Here is a 20,803-nt window from a genome sequence, read left to right on the forward strand (position 1 = left end):
ATTTTTTCAGCAGCTCGACCAATGACCCAGGAAAAGAAGTCTTTTGTCTTTTGTTGTGGAATTTTAAAAGTAAGCAAGGCTAGAATTACCCGAAGACACAGATACTACGAGCTGTTCATAATAGTCTCCTCCAGGACAAAACAGTCACTTCGTGCCTTAGAAAAAACCTGTGGTCACGCGCTGTGGAAGCTCGGAAAAGCCACGCCCAAAAATCAAATGGCGGTCATGGCGAAAAACAACTCCTTCGAGCCGGAGTCGAACCAGCGACCTAAGGATAACAACCTCCTTTGCTACAGTCCTCCGCTCTACCAACTGAGCTATCGAAGGCACACGGTTTGTGTGAGCAGAACCTCATCTTTTCAGCTTTCTGCAGTTCGACCAATGACCCCGGGAAAAAGAAGCTTCTGGCGAACCAACTGCTAGTTTGACGAAGGAAGCAAAAAGCAAAACAGCCTTCCCATACCGGGAGTCGAACCCGGGCCGCCTGGGTGAAAACCAGGAATCCTCACCGCTAGACCATATGGGAACAGACTGAAGAGTAGATTCTGGGCCATTTTCCATGCGTGTGGCGGCCCGCCGGATTTCGTAGAGGTCTTTAGCTTTTGTTGTGGGATTTTAAAAGGAAGTAAGACTAGAATTACCCGAAGACCCAAACTGATGGCAGAACAGATATTGAGGCAAATTGAGAAATTATCCTAAAACTGAGATGCAGTTTGAATAGTATACGTGGCGGATTATTAGTTGAGTTTGATTTAGTTGACAAGTTTTTCTCTGCGCCCAGGTGGCAGCAAGGAATAAAGAGAGAGCGAGCCAGCCAGGAGTCGAACCTAGAATCTTCTGATCCGTAGTCAGACGCGTTATCCATTGCGCCACTGGCCCACTGACTTGAGCTGATTGTGCTTGTACCAGAGTTTTCAGCTGTGGACGTGACGGGGACCTGTATCCCTTTGTGCTTGTTCTTGACCTATCAGCGTATCCCTGGTGGTCTAGTGGTTAGGATTCGGCGCTCTCACCGCCGCGGCCTGGGATCGATTCCCGGTCAGGGAACTTCTTTTGGCCATCTATAGTCACGCTGTGACGGAAGTTGGGAAGAGCCAAGTCACAAAGTCACACGACACATAGTCCATAGCAAGACTAGAATCACCCGAAGACACAGAGTGATGGCAGAACAGATACTCTGAACTGTTCATTTTTAGTCTCCTCCAGTACAAAACAGTCACTTCAAATACCCACTTGATGCCTTAGAAAACACCCATGGCATCGATAGGTAAACTCTATCTCCAGGAAAAACAGGCATTTGTCTATCTTCTAATCCAGGGGGAAAAGACTAAGCTGGAAAAACGTCCATGGTATCCAAAGGTCAAAAACAGGCATTCATATGGGAACAGTTGGAGGAGTGTGGCGGGATTCTGGGCCACATTTTTTCAGCAGCTCGACCAATGACCCAGGGAAAAGAAGTCTTTTGTCTTTTGTTGTGGAATTTTAAAAGTAAGCAAGGCTAGAATTACCCGAAGACACAGATACTACGAGCTGTTCATAATAGTCTCCTCCAGGACAAAACAGTCACTTCGTGCCTTAGAAAAAACCTGTGGTCACGCTGTGACGGAAGCTCGGAAAAGCCACGCCCAAAAATCAAATGGCGGTCATGGCGAAAAACAACTCCTTCGAGCCGGAGTCGAACCAGCGACCTAAGGATAACAACCTCCTTTGCTACAGTCCTCCGCTCTACCAACTGAGCTATCGAAGGCACACGGTTTGTGTGAGCAGAACCTCATCTTTTCAGCTTTCTGCAGTTCGACCAATGACCCCGGGAAAAAGAAGCTTCTGGCGAACCAACTGCTAGTTTGTGAAGAAAGGAAAAAAAAGCAAAACAGCCTTCCCATACCGGAGTCGAACCGGGCCGCCTGGGTGAAAACCAGGAATCCTCACCGCTAGACCATATGGGAACAGACTGAAGAGTAGATTCTGGGCCATTTTCCATGCGTGTGGCGGCCATGCAGATTTCAGTAGAGGTCTTTAGCTTTTGTTGTGGGATTTTAAAAGGAAGTAAGACTAGAATTACCCGAAGACCCAAACTGATGGCAGAACATATATTGAGGCAAATTGAGAAATTATCCCTAAAACTGAGATGCAGTTTGAATAGTATACGTGGCGGATTATTAGTTGAGTTTGATTTAGTTGACAAGTTTTTCTCTGCGCCCTGGTGGCAGCAAGGAATAAAGAGAGAGCGAGCCAGCCAGGAGTCGAACCTAGAATCTTCTGATCCGTAGTCAGACGCGTTATCCATTGCGCCACTGGCCCACTGACTTGAGCTGATTGTGCTTGTACCAGAGTTTTCAGCTGTGGACGTGACGGGGACCTGTATCCCTTTGTGCTTGTTCTTGACCTATCAGCGTATCCCTGGTGGTCTAGTGGTTAGGATTCGGCGCTCTCACCGCCGCGGCCTGGGATCGATTCCCGGTCAGGGAACTTCTTTTGGCCATCTATAGTCACGCTGTGACGGAAGTTGGGAAGAGCCAAGTCACAAAGTCACACGACACATAGTCCATAGCAAGACTAGAATCACCCGAAGACACAGAGTGATGGCAGAACAGATACTACGAACTGTTCATTTTTAGTCTCCTCCAGTACAAAACAGTCACTTCAAATACCCACTTGATGCCTTAGAAAACACCCATGGCATCGATAGGTAAACTCTATCTCCAGGAAAAACAGGCATTTGTCTATCTTCTAATCCAGGGGGAAAAGACTAAGCTGGAAAAACGTCCATGGTATCCAAAGGTCAAAAACAGGCATTCATATGGGAACAGTTGGAGGAGTGTGGCGGGATTCTGGGCCACATTTTTTCAGCAGCTCGACCAATGACCCAGGGAAAAGAAGTCTTTTGTCTTTTGTTGTGGAATTTTAAAAGTAAGCAAGGCTAGAATTACCCGAAGACACAGATACTACGAGCTGTTCATAATAGTCTCCTCCAGGACAAAACAGTCACTTCGTGCCTTAGAAAAAACCTGTGGTCACGCTGTGACGGAAGCTCGGAAAAGCCACGCCCAAAAATCAAATGACGGCCATGGCGAAAAAAAACTCCTTCGAGCCGGAGTCGAACCAGCGACCTAAGGATAACAACCTCCTTTGCTACAGTCCTCCGCTCTACCAACTGAGCTATCGAAGGCACACGGCGTGTGAGCAGAACCTCATTTTTTCAGCTTTCTGCAGTTCGACCAATGACCCCGGGAAAAAGAAGCTTCTGGCGAACCAACTGCTAGTTTGACGAAGGAAGCAAAAAGCAAAACAGCCTTCCCATACCTGGAGTCGAAGCCGGGCCGCCTGGGTGAAAACCAGGAATCCTCACCGCTAGACCATATGGGAACAGACTGAAGAGTAGATTCTGGGCCATTTTCCATGCGTGTGGCGGCCCCATGGATTTCGTAGAGGTCTAGCTTTTGTTGTGGGATTTTAAAAGGAAGTAAGACTAGAATTACCCGAAGACCCAAACTGATGGCAGAACAGATATTGAGGCAAATTGAGAAATTATCCCTGAAATGGAGATGAAGTTTGAATAGTATACGTGGCGGATTATTAGTTGAGTTTGATTTAGTTGACAAGTTTTTCTCTGCGCCCAGGTGGCAGCAAGGAATAAAGAGAGAGAGAGAGCCAGCCAGGAGTCGAACCTAGAATCTTCTGAACCATAGTCAAACGCGTTATCCATTGCACCACTGGCCCACTGACTTGAGCTGATTGTGCTTGTACCAGAGTTTTCAGCTGTGGGCGTGACGGGGACCTGTATCACTTTGTGCTTGTTCTTGACCTTTCAGCGTATCACTGGTGGTCTAGTGGTTAGGATTAGGCGCTCTCACTGCCGTGGCCCGGGTTCGATTCCCGGTCAGCGAACTTCTTTTGGCCATCTATAGTCACGCTGTGACGGAAGTTGGGAAGAGGCAAAGTCACAAAATCACACGACACATAGTCCATAGCAAGACTAGAATCACCCGAAGACACAGAGTGATGGCAGAACAGATACTACGAACTGTTCATTTTTAGTCTCCTCCAGTACAAAACAGTCACTTCAAATACCCACTTGATGCCTTAGAAAACACCCATGGCATCGATAGGTAAACTCTATCTCCAGGAAAAACAGGCATTTGTCTATCTTCTAATCCAGGGGGAAAAGACTAAGCTGGAAAAACGTCCATGGTATCCAAAGGTCAAAAACAGGCATTCATATGGGAACAGTTGGAGGAGTGTGGCGGGATTCTGGGCCACATTTTTTCAGCAGCTCGACCAATGACCCAGGGAAAAGAAGTCTTTTGTCTTTTGTTGTGGAATTTTAAAAGTAAGCAAGGCTAGAATTACCGAAGACACAGATACTACGAGCTGTTCATAATAGTCTCCTCCAGGACAAAACAGTCACTTCGTGCCTTAGAAAAAACCTGTGGTCACGCTGTGACGGAAGTTGGGAAGAGCCAAGTCACAAAGTCACACGACACATAGTCCATAGCAAGACTAGAATCACCCGAAGACACAGAGTGATGGCAGAACAGATACTACGAACTGTTCATTTTTAGTCTCCTCCAGTACAAAACAGTCACTTCAAATACCCACTTGATGCCTTAGAAAACACTCCATGGCATCGATAGGTAAACTCTATCTCCAGGAAAAACAGGCATTTGTCTATCTTCTAATCCAGGGGGAAAAGACTAAGCTGGAAAAACGTCCATGGTATCCAAAGGTCAAAAACAGGCATTCATATGGGAACAGTTGGAGGAGTGTGGCGGGATTCTGGGCCACATTTTTTCAGCAGCTCGACCAATGACCCAGGGAAAAGAAGTCTTTTGTCTTTTGATGTGGAATTTTAAAAGTAAGCAAGGCTAGAATTACCCGAAGACACAGATACTACGAGCTGTTCATAATAGTCTCCTCCAGGACAAAACAGTCACTTCGCCCTTAGAAAAACCCTGTGGTCACGCTGTGAGACGGAAGTTGGGAAGAGCCAAGTCACAAAGTCACACGACACATAGTCCATAGCAAGACTAGAATCACCCGAAGACACAGAGTGATGGCAGAACAGATACTACGAACTGTTCATTTTTAGTCTCCTCCAGTACAAAACAGTCACTTCAAATACCCACTTGATGCCTTAGAAAACACCCATGGCATCGATAGGTAAACTCTATCTCCAGGAAAAACAGGCATTTGTCTATCTTCTAATCCAGGGGGAAAAGACTAAGCTGGAAAAACGTCCATGGTATCCAAAGGTCAAAAACAGGCATTCATATGGGAACAGTTGGAGGAGTGTGGCGGGATTCTGGGCCACATTTTTTCAGCAGCTCGACCAATGACCCAGGGAAAAGAAGTCTTTTGTCTTTTGTTGTGGAATTTTAAAAGTAAGCAAGGCTAGAATTACCCGAAGACACAGATACTACGAGCTGTTCATAATAGTCTCCTCCAGGACAAAACAGTCACTTCGTGCCTTAGAAAAAACCTGTGGTCACGCTGTGACGGAAGTTGGGAAGAGCCAAGTCACAAAGTCACACGACACATAGTCCATAGCAAGACTAGAATCACCCGAAGACACAGAGTGATGGCAGAACAGATACTACGAACTGTTCATTTTTAGTCTCCTCCAGTACAAAACAGTCACTTCAAATATCAATCATTTTTTTATTTATATAGCGCTTTTAACAACACAGGTTGCATCAAAGCACTGTACAGTATAATGACAGGGATATATAGTGACGAGAGTGACCAATTTCTTATTAAATGCAGAGACGGTCTCTGTAGTCAATTCAACGATAGTCACTAGAAGTTAAGTGTCCCCAACCAAGCAAGCCAGAGGCGACAGCGGCAAGAAACAAAACCCCATGCATATAGAATGGAGAAAAAAAAACCTTGGGAGAAACCAGACTCAGTTGGGGTCAGTTCTCCTCTGACCGGACGCCCAGCACTTAACCTCCAGTTCAATTTTAAACGCAGCTGTGTCAGGTAGTGTAAATGACTTAGTGTGTGCGTGTGTGTGTGTGCATCAGGATCTGGTGATCTGTCGACGGGCGCATCTAGGTTTTCTGGTCTCTGATGAACATAATCTCTGGGTGCTGATCCACCATCTAGTCTGGATACAAACTGTGAAAACAGATTGAGAAAGAAACAGGACTAATATTAGCGTAGATGCCATTCTTTTCACGATGTCACAAGTACATCGTATTTTAGGAAATAGTGTTCCCGGTTCCAGCAAATCTAAGTAATGCAGCCTAAAAATCCTTTAACGGATTTGAATAATAAAAGGTGTGTTGGTGTGTTATGTGTAGGCTAAGTTAAAAGATGTGTCTTTAATCTAGATTTAAACTGGCAGAGTGTGTCTGCTTCCCGAACAGAGTTAGGAGATTGTTCCAGAGTTTAGGTGCTAGATAGGAAAATGATCTGCCGCCATGAGTTGATTTTGATATTCTAGGTATTATCAAATGGCCAGAGTTTTGAGAACATGGCGGACGTGCAGGACTATAATGTGATAAGAGCTCGCTCAAGTATTGAGGAGCTAAACCATTCAGGGCTTTATAGGTAATTAATAGGATTTTAAAATCTATTCGATGTTTGATAGGAGCCAGTGCAGTGTTGACAGAACTGGGCTAATGTGATCATACTTCCTAGTTCTAGTAAGGACTCTGGCTGCTGCGTTTTGGACTAGCTGAAGTTTGTTTATTAAGCGTGCAGAACAACCACCCAATAAAGCATTGCAATAATCTAACCTTGAGGTCATAAACGCATGAATTAATATTTCTGCATTAGAGGTTGAAAGCATAGGTCGTAATTTAGATATATTTTTAAGATGGAAAAACGCAGTTTTACAGATGCTAGAAACATGATTTTCAAAGGAAAGATTGCGGTCAAACAGCACACCTAGGTTCCTAACTGATGATGAAGAATTAACAGAGCAGCCATCAAGTGATAGGCTGTGTTCTAGATTATTATATGTGGGGTTTTTAGGTCCAATTATTAGCACCTCTGTTTTTTCAGAATTTAACATTAAGAAGTTACTCATCATCCAGCTTTTATATCGACTATGCATTCTGTTAGATTCTCAATTTGGTGTGTATCACCAGGCTGCGCTGAAATATAGAGCTGAGTATCATCAGCATAGCAGTGAAAGCTAACACCATGACTCCTGATAATATCTCCCAGAGGTAACATGTAAAGGTTGAAAAGTAACGGTCCTAGCACTGAGCCTTGAGGAACTCCATATTTCACTTTTGATCGATATGATACCTCCTCATTTAATGCCACAAACTGATAGCGGTCAGATAGATATGATGTAAACCATGCTAAGGCGCTTCCTCTAATGCCAACATAGTTTTCTAGTCTATCCAAGAGAATGTTGTGATCGATAGTATCGAATGCTGCGCTAAGATCTAATAGCACTAATAACGAGATAAAACCACGATCAGATGATAGAAGCAGGTCATTAGTAACTCTAATGAGAGCAGTCTCAGTACTATGGTACGGTCTAAAACCTGATTGGAAATCCTCACAGACACCATTTTTTCTAAAAAGGAATACAGTTGTGAGGATACTACCTTTCTAGTATCTTTGACAGAAAAGGGAGATTAGAGATTGGTCTGTAATTTACTAAGTCTTTGGGATCAAGATGTGGTTTCTTAATGAGAGGTTTAACTACAGCCAGTTTAAAGGTTTTGGGAACATATCCTAATGACAATGATGAATTAATAATGTTCAAAATAGGATCTATGACTTCTGGAAGCAGATCTTTTAATAGTTTAGATGGAATAGGGTCTAACATACATGTTGCTGGTTTAGATGATTTAACAAGTTTGTACAAGTCTTCTTCTCCTATAATAGAGAAAGAGTGTAATTTTTCCTTAGGGGATCTAAAGCTCATTATCTGATGTGAAACTGTAGTTGACGGCTGCATAGTTACAATTTTATCTCTGATGGTATCAATCTTAGAAGTAAAGAAATTCATGAACTCATTGCAGCTATACTCTTGGGGCATATTAGCACCTGCTGATGCTTTATTTTTGTTAATTTAGTCACTGTACTGAATAAATACCGGGGTTGTGTTTGTTTTCTTCTAAAAGGGATGAAAAATAATCAGATCTTGCTATTTTTAATGCTTTTCTGTATGACAGCATACTCTCCCGCCAGGCAATACGAAATACTTCTAATTTGGTTTTTCTCCACCTGCGCTCCATTTTCCGGGCTGCTCTCTTTAGGGTGCGTGTGTTGTCATTATACCATGGAGTCAGATTGTTTTCTTTTATCTTTTTAAGTGCAAAGGAGCAACTGTATCTAAAGTGCTAGAAAAAGAGAGTGCATAGTTTCTGTTACATCATCAAGTTTTTGCATCGTATTGGATGAACTAAGGAATTGAGATAAGTCAGGAAGGTTATTTAGAAAGCTTTCTTTTGTGGTGGAAGTGATGGTTCTACCATACTTGTAATAAGGTGCAGAGTTTACAGGTTTAACTATACAGAGTTCACACAAGACTAGATAGTGATCTGAAATGTCATCACTTTGCTGCAGTACTTCAACCATTTTAACATCTATTCCATGTGACAGTATTAGATCTAGAGTATGATTTTGACAATGAGTAGGTCCAGAGACGTGTTGTCTAACCCCAATGGAGTTTAAAATGTCTAAGAAAGCTGATCCTAATGAGTCTTTTCATTATCAACATGGATATTAAAATCGCCAACAATTAAGACTTTATCTGCGGCCAGTACTAACTCAGTTAGAAAATCAGCAAATTCTTTAATGAAATCTGTGCTGTGTCCTGGTGGCCTGTATACAGTAGCCAGTACAAACATGACAGAAGATTTATCACTAGCACATGATTCTGTAGATAATGTTATATGCAGCACCAAAACTTCAAATGAGTTATATTTAAAGCCTGCCCTCTGAGAAGTACTAAGAATATTGTTATAAATTGTAGCAACACCTCCCCTCTACCTTTTAAACGTGGCTCATTTTTATAGAAATAATTTTGGGGGTAGATTCATTTAGAGTAATATAATCATCTGGTTTTAGCCAGGTTTCTGTCAAACAAAGCAAATCTAGCTTCTGATCATTGATCAAATCATATACATAAAGTGCTTTTGTGGAAAGTGATCTAATATTTAGCGAGCCAAGTTTTATCGTTTGCTTATTTGAATTATAGGTAGTTTTAATTTGTTGGACATTAATTAAATTATTGCTTTTGATTAGGTTTGGACGTTCTCTGCATATTCTAATTCGGGAACAGACACAGTCTCTATAGTGTGATATCTAGGTGAAAGAGTCTCTATGTGCTGAGAATTAACTGCCTTCTGTGACGTGAGGCAGCTAGCAGGCGGTCGGTTTAGCCGGTCTGTCTGCTTCCTGACCTGGGCACTAGTTGGTCATGTTGGAGCTATAAGACTATATGCCATATTTCTAGATAGAAGAGCGGCACCACCCCAAGAGGGGTGAAGACCATCTCTTTTCAACAGGTCAGGTCTGCCCCAGAAACTCATCCAATTGTCTATAAAGCCTATGTTGTTCTGCGGGCACCACTTAGACATCCAGCCATTGAGACCCAGCAATCTGCTGTGAATCTCATCACCCGGTAAGCAGGGGAGGGGACCAGAGCAGATTACATTGTCCGACATCGTGCTTGCAAATTCACACACCTATTTAATATTATTTTTAGTGATCTCCGACTGGCGAAGTCGAACATCATTAAGCGCCGGCGTGAATAACAATCTTACGAAATTTACGTTTAGCATTAGCCAGCACTTTTAAATTTGACAAGATGTCAGGCGCTCTGGCTCCCGGTAAGCATTGGACTATGGTGGCTGGTGTCTCTATTTTCACGTTCCGTTACAATAGAATCGCCAATTACTAGGGCACTTTGATCAGGTTTCTCAGTGGGTGCGTCACTGAGTGGGGAGAACCTGTTTGATGTTCTGATCGGAGCGGATGAGCGGTGTTTTGACCCGCGACTAGCCCGCCTCACGGTCACCCAATTGCCCTGCTGCACGGGCTCTGAAGCTGGAACCGAACAATGTACATGATTCACTGTACTAGTCGCATCCAAAGCAGTATCTACAGCCCTCGCATTCTTACTGTCCTCAATTAAAGTTTGGATCGTGTCTCTAATTCTAAAACCTTCTCTGTCAGCCTAGCTATTTCCCTGCATTTATCACACGTGAATCCCTGATCGCTAACAGAGAAGGACAAGCTATACATGTGACAGACAGTGCAAGTGACGATGCAGGGAGAAGCCATTTACTCACCGTGAGATTCACTTACCACTCTTGTTTTGATGAGCTTGTGAAAATGGAGCGAACGAGCGCGAGGAACAAATGAACAGGAGCGGGGGAAAAAAGCCCACAATCGGCGCGAAAACGCGGGTGGGAGCGAAAGTGAATCGGCTAACGAGTACTAACTCACCGCCGAGTTTTAGATTAAAGCGAACGAACTAACAGCAGTCTAATTAGTTAGATTAATTTAATAGTATCAACGATATGTACACAGTTAAATTATATTTGATCGTTAGAGAAGAGGTGATAAATTGAAAAGCGAAGCTACACGCAGCTACAAACAAACCAACCTCTCAGCAGACAGGAGCAATCGAGCCTCAGCAGACAGGAGCAATCGATCAGCCAACTTCAGGCAAATACCCACTTGATGCCTTAGAAAACTCCCATGGCATCGATAGGTAAACTCTATCTCCAGGAAAAACAGGCATTTGTCTATCTTCTAATCCAGGGGGAAAAGACTAAGCTGGAAAAACGTCCATGGTATCCAAAGGTCAAAAACAGGCATTCATATGGGAACAGTTGGAGGAGTGTGGCGGGATTCTGGGCCACATTTTTTCAGCAGCTCGACCAATGACCCAGGGAAAAGAAGTCTTTTGTCTTTTGTTGTGGAATTTTAAAAGTAAGCAAGGCTAGAATTACCCGAAGACACAGATACTACGAGCTGTTCATAATAGTCTCCTCCAGGACAAAACAGTCACTTCGTGCCTTAGAAAAAACCTGTGGTCACGCTGTGACGGAAGCTCGGAAAAGCCACGCCCAAAAATCAAATGGCGGTCATGGCGAAAAACAACTCCTTCGAGCCGGAGTCGAACCAGCGACCTGAGGATAACAACCTCCTTTGCTACAGTCCTCCGCTCTACCAACTGAGCTATCGAAGGCACACGGCGTGTGAGCAGAACCTCATTTTTCAGCTTTCTGCAGTTCGACCAATGACCCGGGAAAAAGAAGCTTCTGGCGAACCAACTGCTAGTTTGACAAAGGAAGCAAAAAGCAAAACAGCCTTCCCATACCGGGAGTCGAACCCGGGCCGCCTGGGTGAAAACCAGGAATCCTCACCGCTAGACCATATGGGAACAGACGGAAGAGTAGATTCTGGGCCATTTTCCATGCGTGTGGCCGGCCCGCGGATTTCGTAGAGGTCTTTAGCTTTTGTTGTGGGATTTTAAAAGGAAGTAAGACTAGAATTACCCGAAGACCCAAACTGATGGCAGAACAGATATTGAGGCAAATTGAGAAATTATCCTGAAATGGAGATGCAGTTTGAATAGTATACGTGGCGGATTATTAGTTGATTTTGATTTAGTTGACAAGTTTTTCTGCGCCCAGGTGGCAGCAAGGAATAAAGAGAGAGCGAGCCAGCCAGGAGTCGAACCTAGAATCTTCTGATCCGTAGTCAGACGCGTTATCCATTGCGCCACTGGCCCACTGACTTGAGCTGATTGTGCTTGCACCAGAGTTTTCAGCTGTGGACGTGACGGGGGTCCTGTATCGCTTTGTGCTTGTTCTTAACATATCAGCGTATTCCTGGTGGTCTAGTGGTTAGGATTCGGCGCTCTCACCGCCGCGGCCCGGGTTCGATTCCCGGTCAGGGAACTTCTTTTGGCCATCTATAGTCACGCTGTGACGGAAGTTGGGAAGAGCCAAGTCACAAAGTCACACGACACATAGTCCATAGCAAGACTAGAATCACCCGAAGACACAGAGTGATGGCAGAACAGATACTACGAACTGTTCATTTTTAGTCTCCTCCAGTACAAAACAGTCACTTCAAATACCCACTTGATGCCTTAGAAAACACCCATGGCATCGATAGGTAAACTCTATCTCCAGGAAAAACAGGCATTTGTCTATCTTCTAATCCAGGGGGAAAAGACTAAGCTGGAAAAACGTCCATGGTATCCAAAGGTCAAAAACAGGCATTCATATGGGAACAGTTGGAGGAGTGTGGCGGGATTCTGGGCCACATTTTTTCAGCAGCTCGACCAATGACCCAGGAAAAGAAGTCTTTTGTCTTTTGTTGTGGAATTTTAAAAGTAAGCAAGGCTAGAATTACCCAAGACACAGATACTACGAGCTGTTCATAATAGTCTCCTCCAGGACAAAACAGTCACTTCGTGCCTTAGAAAAAACCTGTGGTCACGCTGTGACGGAAGCTCGGAAAAGCCACGCCCAAAAATCAAATGGCGGTCATGGCGAAAAACAACTCCTTCGAGAGCCGAGAGTCGAACCAGCGACCTAAGGATAACAACCTCCTTTGCTTTCCTCCGCTCTACCAACTGAGCTATCGCACACGTTTCTGAGCAGAACCTCATCTTTTCAGCTTTCTGCAGTTCGACCAATGACCCGGAAAAAGAAGCTTCTGGTGAACCAACTGCTAGTTTGTGAAGGAAGCAAAAAGCAAAACAGCCTTCCCATACCGGGAGTCGAACCGGGCCACCTGGGTGAAAACCAGGAATCCTCACCGCTAGACCATATGGGAACAGACTGAAGAGTAGATTCTCAATCCATTTTTATGCGTATGGCGCTTTTAACAACACAGGTTCTTTAGCTTTTGTTGTGGGATTTTAAAAGGAAGTAAGACTAGAATTACCGAAGACCCAAACTGATGGCAGAACAGATAATGAGGCAAATTGAGAAATTATCCTGTAGTCAATTGAGATGCAGTTTGAATAGTATACGTTAAGGATTATTAGTTGAGTTTGATTTAGTTGACAAGCAAGAAAACAAAACGCCCAGGTGGCAGCATGGAGAAAAGAGAGAGCGAGAAACCAGACTCAGTTGGGAACCTAGAATCTTCTGATCCATAGTCAGACGCGCCTCCAGTCAATTTTAAACGCACTGGCCCAGTGAAATGACTTGAGTGTGTGCGTGTGCAGTGTGTGTGAGTTTTCAGGATGTGGATCTGTCGACGGGGTCCTGTTTTCGCTTCTGTGCTTGTTCTGGGTGCTATCACCATCGTCTCCCTGGTGGTCTAGTGGTTAGGATTGCGCTCTCACCGAAACAGGACTAATATTCGGTCAGGCCATTCTTTTGGCCATCTATGTCACGCTGTGACGGAAGTTGGGAAGAGCCAAGTCACAAAGTCACACGACACATAGTCCATAGCAAGACTAGAATCACCCTAAGACACAGAGTGATGGCAGAACAGATACTACGAACTGTTCATTTTTAGTCTCCTCCAGTACAAAACAGTCACTTCAAATACCCTTTTAATGCCTTAGAAAAAACTGGCATCGATAGTCTGCTTCTATCTCAGGAAAAACAGGCATTTGTCTATCTTCTAATCCAGGGGAAAAAACTGAGCTGGAAAAACGTCCATTGTATCCAAAGGTCAAAAACAGGTATTATCAAATGGCCAGAGTTTGAGGAGTGTGGCGGATTCTGGACTATAATGTTTTTCAGCAGCTCGCTCCAATGACCCAGGAAAAGAAGTCTTTTGTCTTTTGTTGTGGATTTTAAAAGTAAGCAAGGCTAGAATTACCCAAGACACAGATACTACTGAGCAGTTCATAATAGTCTCCTCCAGGACAAAACAGTCATACTTCCTGCCTTAGAAAAACCTGTGCTCACGCTGGACTAGCTGAAGTTTGTTTATTAAGCACGCAGAAAAACCAAATGGCGGCATGGCGAAAATCAACTCCTTGAGCCGGAATCATAAGGCAACAACCTCTTCTTTCAGCATTCTGCAGTTGAACCAATGACCCCGGAAAAGATATATTTTTAAGATGGAAAAACGCTAGTTTGGTGACAGAAGCTAAAGCAAAACAGCCTTTTCATAGGAGTCGAACCGGGGCCGCCTGGCAAACCTAGAATCCTCACTGCTAGACCATATAAACAGACTGAAGAGTAGATTCAATCAATCAATCATTTTTAGATTATTATATGTGGGCTTTTAACAACACAGGTTGCACCAAAGCACTGTACAGTATAATGACAGGGATATATAGTTACTCATCACCAATTTTTAATAAATGCAGAGACAGTCTGTTAGAGTCAATTCAACGATAGTCACTAGAGGCTGCGCTGTCCCCAACCAAGCTGAAGCCAGAGGCAGACAGCAGTGAAAGAAACAAAACTCCATGCATATAGAATGGAGAAAAAACCTGTAAAGAAACCAGACTCAGTTGGGGTCAGTTCTCCTCTGACCTTGGGAACTCCAGCACTTAACCTCCAGTTCAATTTTAAAACCTCAGCTGTGTCAGATAGTGTAAATGACTTAGTGGTCAGATAGATGTGATGTAAACCATGCTAAAGCGCATCAGGATCTGGTGATCTGTCGACTAGCATCTATCCAGGAGAATCTGGTCTCTGATGAACATAATCTCTGGGTGCTGATCCACCATCTAGTCTGGATACAAACTGTGAAAACAGATTGAGAAAGAAACAGGACTAGTACTCTAATGAGAGCGTAGTCTCATTCTTTGACGTATGTCACAAGTACATCGTATTTTCACAGACACCATGTTTTCTAAAAAGTTCTGGCCATTTTCCATGCGTGTGGCCTAAAATCCTTTATGGATTTGAATAATAAAAGGTGTGTTGCTTTGTTATGTGTAGGCTTTTAAAAGATGTAAGACTTTAATCTAGATTTAAACTGATGGCAGAACAGATGCTTGAGAACAAATTGAGGAGAATTATCCTAAAACTGAGATGCAGTTTGAGGATAATGATCTGCCGCGGATTATTAGTTGAGTTTGATTTAGTTGACAAGTTTTATCAAATGCGCCAGAGGTTTTGAGAAGGAATAAAGAGGACGAGCCAGCCACTATCGAATGTGATAAGATCTTCTGATCCGTATTGAGACGCGCTAAACCATTCAGGGCCACTAGGTAATTAATAGAGCTGATTGTGCTTGTACCAGAGTTTTCAGCTGTGGACGTGATAGTGTTGTATCAGTTTGTGCTTGTTCCTGACCTATCAGCGTATCCCTGGTTCTAGTGGTTAGGATTCTGGCTCTCACACTGCGCGGCCCGGACGATTCTGAGGGAACTTTTGTTTATTATCTATAGTCACGCTGTGACCCAAGTTGGGAAAGCCAAGTCACAAAGTCACACCTTGAGTCCATAGCAAGACTAGAATCACCCTGCACAGAGTGATGGCAGAACAGATACTACGAACTGTTCATTTTTAGTCTCCTCCAGTACAAAACAGTCACTTCAAATACCCACTTGATGCCTTAGAAAACACCCATGGCATCGATAGGTAAACTCTATCTCCAGGAAAAACAGGCATTTGTCTATCTTCTAATCCAGGGGAAAAGACTAAGCTGGAAAAACGTCCATGGTATCAAAGGTCAAAAACAGGCATTCATATGGGAACAGTTGGAGGATGTGGCGGGATTCTGGGCCACATTTTTTCAGCAGCTCGACCAATGACCATTAAGAGGGAAAATCCAGAAGTCTCATGCATTGTCTTTTAGTTGTGGAATTTTAAAAGTAAGCAAGGCTAGAATTACCTGAAATACACAGATACTACAGCTGTTCATAATAGTCTCCTCCAGGACAAAACAGTCATAATATCTCCTTAGAAAAAACCTGTAAAACGCTGTGTGGAAGCTAGGAAAAGCCACGCCCAAAAATCAAATGGCGGTTTTGGCGAAAACATAACTCCTTCGAGCCGGAGTCGAACCAGCGACCTAAGGATAACAAGATCCTTTGCTAACAGTCCTCCGCTCTTCCAACTGAGCTATCAACAGGCACACTAGTCTATCCAAGAGAACCTCATCTTTTCAGCTTTCTGCAGTTCGACCAATGAGAAATAGAACTAATAACGAACCAAAACCTAGTTCAGATGATAGAAGCAAAAAGTCAAAAGCCTTCCCATGAGAGCAGTCTCCCGGCTATGCCTGGTCTAAAACCAGAATCCTCAAATCTAGACCATATGGGAACAGACTGAAAGTGATTCTGGGCCATTTTCCATGCGTGTGGCCGGCCCGCGGATTTCGTAGAGGTCTTTAGCTTTTGTTGTGGGATTTTAAAAGGAAGTAAGACTAGAATTACCCGAAGACCCAAACTGATGGCAGAACAGATATTGAGGCAAATTGAGAAATTATCCCTAAAACTGAGATGCAGTTTGAATAGTATACGTGGCGGATTATTAGTTGAGTTTGATTTAGTTGACAAGTTTTCTCTCTGCCCAGGTGGCAGCAAGGAATAAAGAGAGAGCGAGCCAGCCAGGAGTCGAACCTAGAATCTTCTGATCCGTAGTCAGACGCGTTATCCATTGCGCCACTGGCCCACTGACTTGAGCTGATTGTGCTTGTACCAGAGTTTTCAGCTGTGGACGTGACGGGGGTCCTGTATCGCTTTGTGCTTGTTCTTGACCTATCAGCGTATCCCTGGTGGTCTAGTGGTTAGGATTCGGCGCTCTCACCGCCGCGGCCCGGGTTCGATTCCCGGTCAGGGAACTTCTTTTGGCCATCTATAGTCACGCTGTGACGGAAGTTGGGAAGAGCCAAGTCACAAAGTCACACGACACATAGTCCATAGCAAGACTAGAATCACCCGAAGACACAGAGTGATGGCAGAACAGATACTACGAACTGTTCATTTTTAGTCTCCTCCAGTACAAAACAGTCACTTCAAATACCCACTTGATGCCTTAGAAAACACCCATGGCATCGATAGGTAAACTCTATCTCCAGGAAAAACAGGCATTTGTCTATCTTCTAATCCAGGGGGAAAAGACTAAGCTGGAAAAACGTCCATGGTATCCAAAGGTCAAAAACAGGCATTCATATGGGAACAGTTGGAGGAGTGTGGCGGGATTCTGGGCCACATTTTTCAGCAGCTCGACCAATGACCCAGGAAAAGAAGTCTTTTGTCTTTTTGTTGTGGAATTTTAAAAGTAAGCAAGGCTAGAATTACCCGAAGACACAGATACTACGAGCTGTTCATAATAGTCTCCTCCAGGACAAAACAGTCACTTCGTGCCTTAGAAAAAACCTGTGGTCACGCTGTGACGGAAGCTCGGAAAAGCCACGCCCAAAAATCAAATGGCGGTCATGGCGAAAAACAACTCCTTCGAGCCGGAGTCGAACCAGCGACCTAAGGATAACAACCTCCTTTGCTACAGTCCTCCGCTCTACCAACTGAGCTATCGAAGGCACACGGTTTGTGTGAGCAGAACCTCATCTTTTCAGCTTTCTGCAGTTCGACCAATGACCCCGGGAAAAAGAAGCTTCTGGCGAACCAACTGCTAGTTTGACGAAGGAAGCAAAAAGCAAAACAGCCTTCCCATACCGAGTCGAACCGGGCCGCCTGGGTGAAAACCAGGAATCCTCACCGCTAGACCATATGGGAACAGACTGAAGAGTAGATTCTGGGCCATTTTCCATGCGTGTGGCGGCCCATGGATTTCGTAGAGTCTTTAGCTTTTGTTGTGGGATTTTAAAAGGAAGTAAGACTAGAATTACCCGAAGACCCAAACTGATGGCAGAACATATATTGAGGCAAATTGAGAAATTATCCCTAAAACTGAGATGCAGTTTGAATAGTATACGTGGCGGATTATTAGTTGAGTTTGATTTAGTTGACAAGTTTTTCTCTGCGCCCTGGTGGCAGCAAGGAATAAAGAGAGAGCGAGCCAGCCAGGAGTCGAACCTAGAATCTTCTGATCCGTAGTCAGACGCGTTATCCATTGCGCCACTGGCCCACTGACTTGAGCTGATTGTGCTTGTACCAGAGTTTTCAGCTGTGGACGTGACGGGGACCTGTATCCCTTTGTGCTTGTTCTTGACCTATCAGCGTATCCCTGGTGGTCTAGTGGTTAGGATTCGGCGCTCTCACCGCCGCGGCCTGGGATCGATTCCCGGTCAGGGAACTTCTTTTGGCCATCTATAGTCACGCTGTGACGGAAGTTGGGAAGAGCCAAGTCACAAAGTCACACGACACATAGTCCATAGCAAGACTAGAATCACCCGAAGACACAGAGTGATGGCAGAACAGATACTACGAACTGTTCATTTTTGTCTCCTCCAGTACAAAACAGTCACTTCAAATACCCACTTGATGCCTTAGAAAACACCCATGGCATCGATAGGTAAACTCTATCTCCAGGAAAAACAGGCATTTGTCTATCTTCTAATCCAGGGGGAAAAGACTAAGCTGGAAAAACGTCCATGGTATCCAAAGGTCAAAAACAGGCATTCATATGGGAACAGTTGGAGGAGTGTGGCGGGATTCTGGGCCACATTTTTTCAGCAGCTCGACCAATGACCCAGGGAAAAGAAGTCTTTTGTCTTTTGTTGTGGAATTTTAAAAGTAAGCAAGGCTAGAATTACCGAAGACACAGATACTACGAGCTGTTCATAATAGTCTCCTCCAGGACAAAACAGTCACTTCGTGCCTTAGAAAAAACCTGTGGTCACGCTGTGACGGAAGCTCGGAAAAGCCACGCCCAAAAATCAAATGACGGCCATGGCGAAAAAAAACTCCTTCGAGCCGGAGTCGAACCAGCGACCTAAGGATAACAACCTCCTTTGCTACAGTCCTCCGCTCTACCAACTGAGCTATCGAAGGCACACGGCGTGTGAGCAGAACCTCATTTTTTCAGCTTTCTGCAGTTCGACCAATGACCCGGGAAAAAGAAGCTTCTGGCGAACCAACTGCTAGTTTGTGAAGGAAGCAAAAAAAGCAAACAGCCTTCCCATACCTGGAGTCGAAGCCGGGCCGCCTGGGTGAAAACCAGGAATCCTCACCGCTAGACCATATGGGAACAGACTGAAGAGTAGATTCTGGGCCATTTTCCATGCGTGTGGCCGGCCCGCGGATTTCGTAGAGGTCTAGCTTTTGTTGTGGGATTTTAAAAGGAAGTAAGACTAGAATTACCCGAAGACCCAAACTGATGGCAGAACAGATATTGAGGCAAATTGAGAAATTATCCCTGAAATGGAGATGAAGTTTGAATAGTATACGTGGCGGATTATTAGTTGAGTTTGATTTAGTTGACAAGTTTTTCTCTGCGCCCAGGTGGCAGCAAGGAATAAAGAGAGAGAGAGCCAGCCAGGAGTCGAACCTAGAATCTTCTGAACCATAGTCAAACGCGTTATCCATTGCACCACTGGCCCACTGACTTGAGCTGATTGTGCTTGTACCAGAGTTTTCAGCTGTGGACGTGACGGGGACCTGTATCACTTTGTGCTTGTTCTTGACCTTTCAGCGTATCACTGGTGGTCTAGTGGTTAGGATTAGGCGCTCTCACTGCCGTGGCCCGGGTTCGATTCCCGGTCAGCGAACTTCTTTTGGCCATCTATAGTCACGCTGTGACGGAAGTTGGGAAGAGCCAAGTCACAAAATCACACGACACATAGTCCATAGCAAGACTAGAATCACCCGAAGACACAGAGTGATGGCAGAACAGATACTACGAACTGTTCATTTTTAGTCTCCTCCAGTACAAAACAGTCACTTCAAATACCCACTTGATGCCTTAGAAAACACCCATGGCATCGATAGGTAAACTCTATCTCCAGGAAAAACAGGCATTTGTCTATCTTCTAATCCAGGGGGAAAAGACTAAGCTGGAAAAACGTCCATGGTATCCAAAGGTCAAAAACAGGCATTCATATGGGAACAGTTGGAGGAGTGTGGCGGGATTCTGGGCCACATTTTTTCAGCAGCTCGACCAATGACCCAGGGAAAAGAAGTCTTTTGTCTTTTGTTGTGGAATTTTAAAAGTAAGCAAGGCTAGAATTACCCGAAGACACAGATACTACGAGCTGTTCATAATAGTCTCCTCCAGGACAAAACAGTCACTTCGTGCCTTAGAAAAAACCTGTGGTCACGCTGTGTGACGGAAGTTGGGAAGAGCCAAGTCACAAAGTCACACGACACATAGTCCATAGCAAGACTAGAATCACCCGAAGACACAGAGTGATGGCAGAACAGATACTACGAACTGTTCATTTTTAGTCTCCTCCAGTACAAAACACGTCACTTCAAATACCCACTTGATGCCTTAGAAAACACCCATGGCATCGATAGGTAAACTCTATCTCCAGGAAAAACAGGCATTTGTCTATCTTCTAATCCAGGGGGAAAAGACTAAGCTGGAAAAACGTCCATGGTATCCAAAGGTCAAAAACAGGCATTCATATGGGAACAGTTGGAGGAGTGTGGCGGGATTCTGGGCCACATTTTTTCAGCAGCTCGACCAATGACCCAGGGAAAAGAAGTCTTTTGTCTTTTGATGTGGAATTTTAAAAGTAAGCAAGGCTAGAATTACCCAAGACACAGATACTACAGAGCTGTTCATAATAGTCTCCTCCAGGACAAAACAGTCACTTCGTGCCTTAGAAAAAACCTGTGGTCACGCTGTGACGGAAGTTGGGAAGAGCCAAGTCACAAAGTCACACGACACATAGTCCATAGCAAGACTAGAATCACCCGAAGACACAGAGTGATGGCAGAACAGATACTACGAACTGTTCATTTTTTAGTCTCCTCCAGTACAAAACAGTCACTTCAAATACCCACTTGATGCCTTAGAAAACACCCATGGCATCGATAGGTAAA

The 20,803-nt window shown here is 44.3% G+C and overlaps 22 non-coding genes across 22 annotated transcripts; 7 read left to right on the plus strand and 15 right to left on the minus strand.

Moving 5' to 3' along the window:
- Window positions 1-240: 240 nt before the first annotated feature.
- trnay-gua lies at window positions 241-327 on the minus strand. Its single transcript is given in 2 exon segments — window positions 241-276; window positions 291-327. It is a non-coding gene; the product is annotated as a tRNA-Tyr (tRNA).
- A 127-nt stretch (window positions 328-454) lies between these two features.
- trnae-uuc lies at window positions 455-526 on the minus strand. Its single transcript has one exon. It is a non-coding gene; the product is annotated as a tRNA-Glu (tRNA).
- A 280-nt stretch (window positions 527-806) lies between these two features.
- On the minus strand, window positions 807-879 carry trnar-acg. Its single transcript has one exon. It is a non-coding gene; the product is annotated as a tRNA-Arg (tRNA).
- Window positions 880-975: 96 nt separating this feature from the next.
- On the plus strand, window positions 976-1,047 carry trnae-cuc. Its single transcript has one exon. It is a non-coding gene; the product is annotated as a tRNA-Glu (tRNA).
- Window positions 1,048-1,660: 613 nt separating this feature from the next.
- On the minus strand, window positions 1,661-1,747 carry trnay-gua. Its single transcript is given in 2 exon segments — window positions 1,661-1,696; window positions 1,711-1,747. It is a non-coding gene; the product is annotated as a tRNA-Tyr (tRNA).
- A 481-nt stretch (window positions 1,748-2,228) lies between these two features.
- Window positions 2,229-2,301, minus strand: trnar-acg. The gene has a single exon. It is a non-coding gene; the product is annotated as a tRNA-Arg (tRNA).
- A 96-nt stretch (window positions 2,302-2,397) lies between these two features.
- Window positions 2,398-2,469, plus strand: trnae-cuc. Its single transcript has one exon. It is a non-coding gene; the product is annotated as a tRNA-Glu (tRNA).
- A 613-nt stretch (window positions 2,470-3,082) lies between these two features.
- On the minus strand, window positions 3,083-3,169 carry trnay-gua. The gene is given in 2 exon segments: window positions 3,083-3,118; window positions 3,133-3,169. It is a non-coding gene; the product is annotated as a tRNA-Tyr (tRNA).
- A 647-nt stretch (window positions 3,170-3,816) lies between these two features.
- trnae-cuc lies at window positions 3,817-3,888 on the plus strand. The gene has a single exon. It is a non-coding gene; the product is annotated as a tRNA-Glu (tRNA).
- Window positions 3,889-11,080: 7,192 nt separating this feature from the next.
- Window positions 11,081-11,167, minus strand: trnay-gua. Its single transcript is given in 2 exon segments — window positions 11,081-11,116; window positions 11,131-11,167. It is a non-coding gene; the product is annotated as a tRNA-Tyr (tRNA).
- A 123-nt stretch (window positions 11,168-11,290) lies between these two features.
- trnae-uuc lies at window positions 11,291-11,362 on the minus strand. The gene has a single exon. It is a non-coding gene; the product is annotated as a tRNA-Glu (tRNA).
- Window positions 11,363-11,640: 278 nt separating this feature from the next.
- On the minus strand, window positions 11,641-11,713 carry trnar-acg. The gene has a single exon. It is a non-coding gene; the product is annotated as a tRNA-Arg (tRNA).
- A 97-nt stretch (window positions 11,714-11,810) lies between these two features.
- Window positions 11,811-11,882, plus strand: trnae-cuc. The gene has a single exon. It is a non-coding gene; the product is annotated as a tRNA-Glu (tRNA).
- An 815-nt stretch (window positions 11,883-12,697) lies between these two features.
- trnae-uuc lies at window positions 12,698-12,768 on the minus strand. The gene has a single exon. It is a non-coding gene; the product is annotated as a tRNA-Glu (tRNA).
- A 3,128-nt stretch (window positions 12,769-15,896) lies between these two features.
- On the minus strand, window positions 15,897-15,985 carry trnan-guu. Its single transcript is given in 2 exon segments — window positions 15,897-15,932; window positions 15,948-15,985. It is a non-coding gene; the product is annotated as a tRNA-Asn (tRNA).
- Window positions 15,986-16,453: 468 nt separating this feature from the next.
- Window positions 16,454-16,526, minus strand: trnar-acg. Its single transcript has one exon. It is a non-coding gene; the product is annotated as a tRNA-Arg (tRNA).
- Window positions 16,527-16,623: 97 nt separating this feature from the next.
- trnae-cuc lies at window positions 16,624-16,695 on the plus strand. The gene has a single exon. It is a non-coding gene; the product is annotated as a tRNA-Glu (tRNA).
- A 612-nt stretch (window positions 16,696-17,307) lies between these two features.
- Window positions 17,308-17,394, minus strand: trnay-gua. The gene is given in 2 exon segments: window positions 17,308-17,343; window positions 17,358-17,394. It is a non-coding gene; the product is annotated as a tRNA-Tyr (tRNA).
- A 475-nt stretch (window positions 17,395-17,869) lies between these two features.
- On the minus strand, window positions 17,870-17,942 carry trnar-acg. The gene has a single exon. It is a non-coding gene; the product is annotated as a tRNA-Arg (tRNA).
- Window positions 17,943-18,038: 96 nt separating this feature from the next.
- trnae-cuc lies at window positions 18,039-18,110 on the plus strand. The gene has a single exon. It is a non-coding gene; the product is annotated as a tRNA-Glu (tRNA).
- A 611-nt stretch (window positions 18,111-18,721) lies between these two features.
- On the minus strand, window positions 18,722-18,808 carry trnay-gua. The gene is given in 2 exon segments: window positions 18,722-18,757; window positions 18,772-18,808. It is a non-coding gene; the product is annotated as a tRNA-Tyr (tRNA).
- A 644-nt stretch (window positions 18,809-19,452) lies between these two features.
- On the plus strand, window positions 19,453-19,524 carry trnae-cuc. The gene has a single exon. It is a non-coding gene; the product is annotated as a tRNA-Glu (tRNA).
- Window positions 19,525-20,803: the final 1,279 nt, after the last annotated feature.

Source organism: Puntigrus tetrazona, chromosome 4 (assembly GCF_018831695.1).
Source record: "Puntigrus tetrazona isolate hp1 chromosome 4, ASM1883169v1, whole genome shotgun sequence".
In the NCBI taxonomy this organism is placed as follows: domain Eukaryota; kingdom Metazoa; phylum Chordata; class Actinopteri; order Cypriniformes; family Cyprinidae; genus Puntigrus; species Puntigrus tetrazona.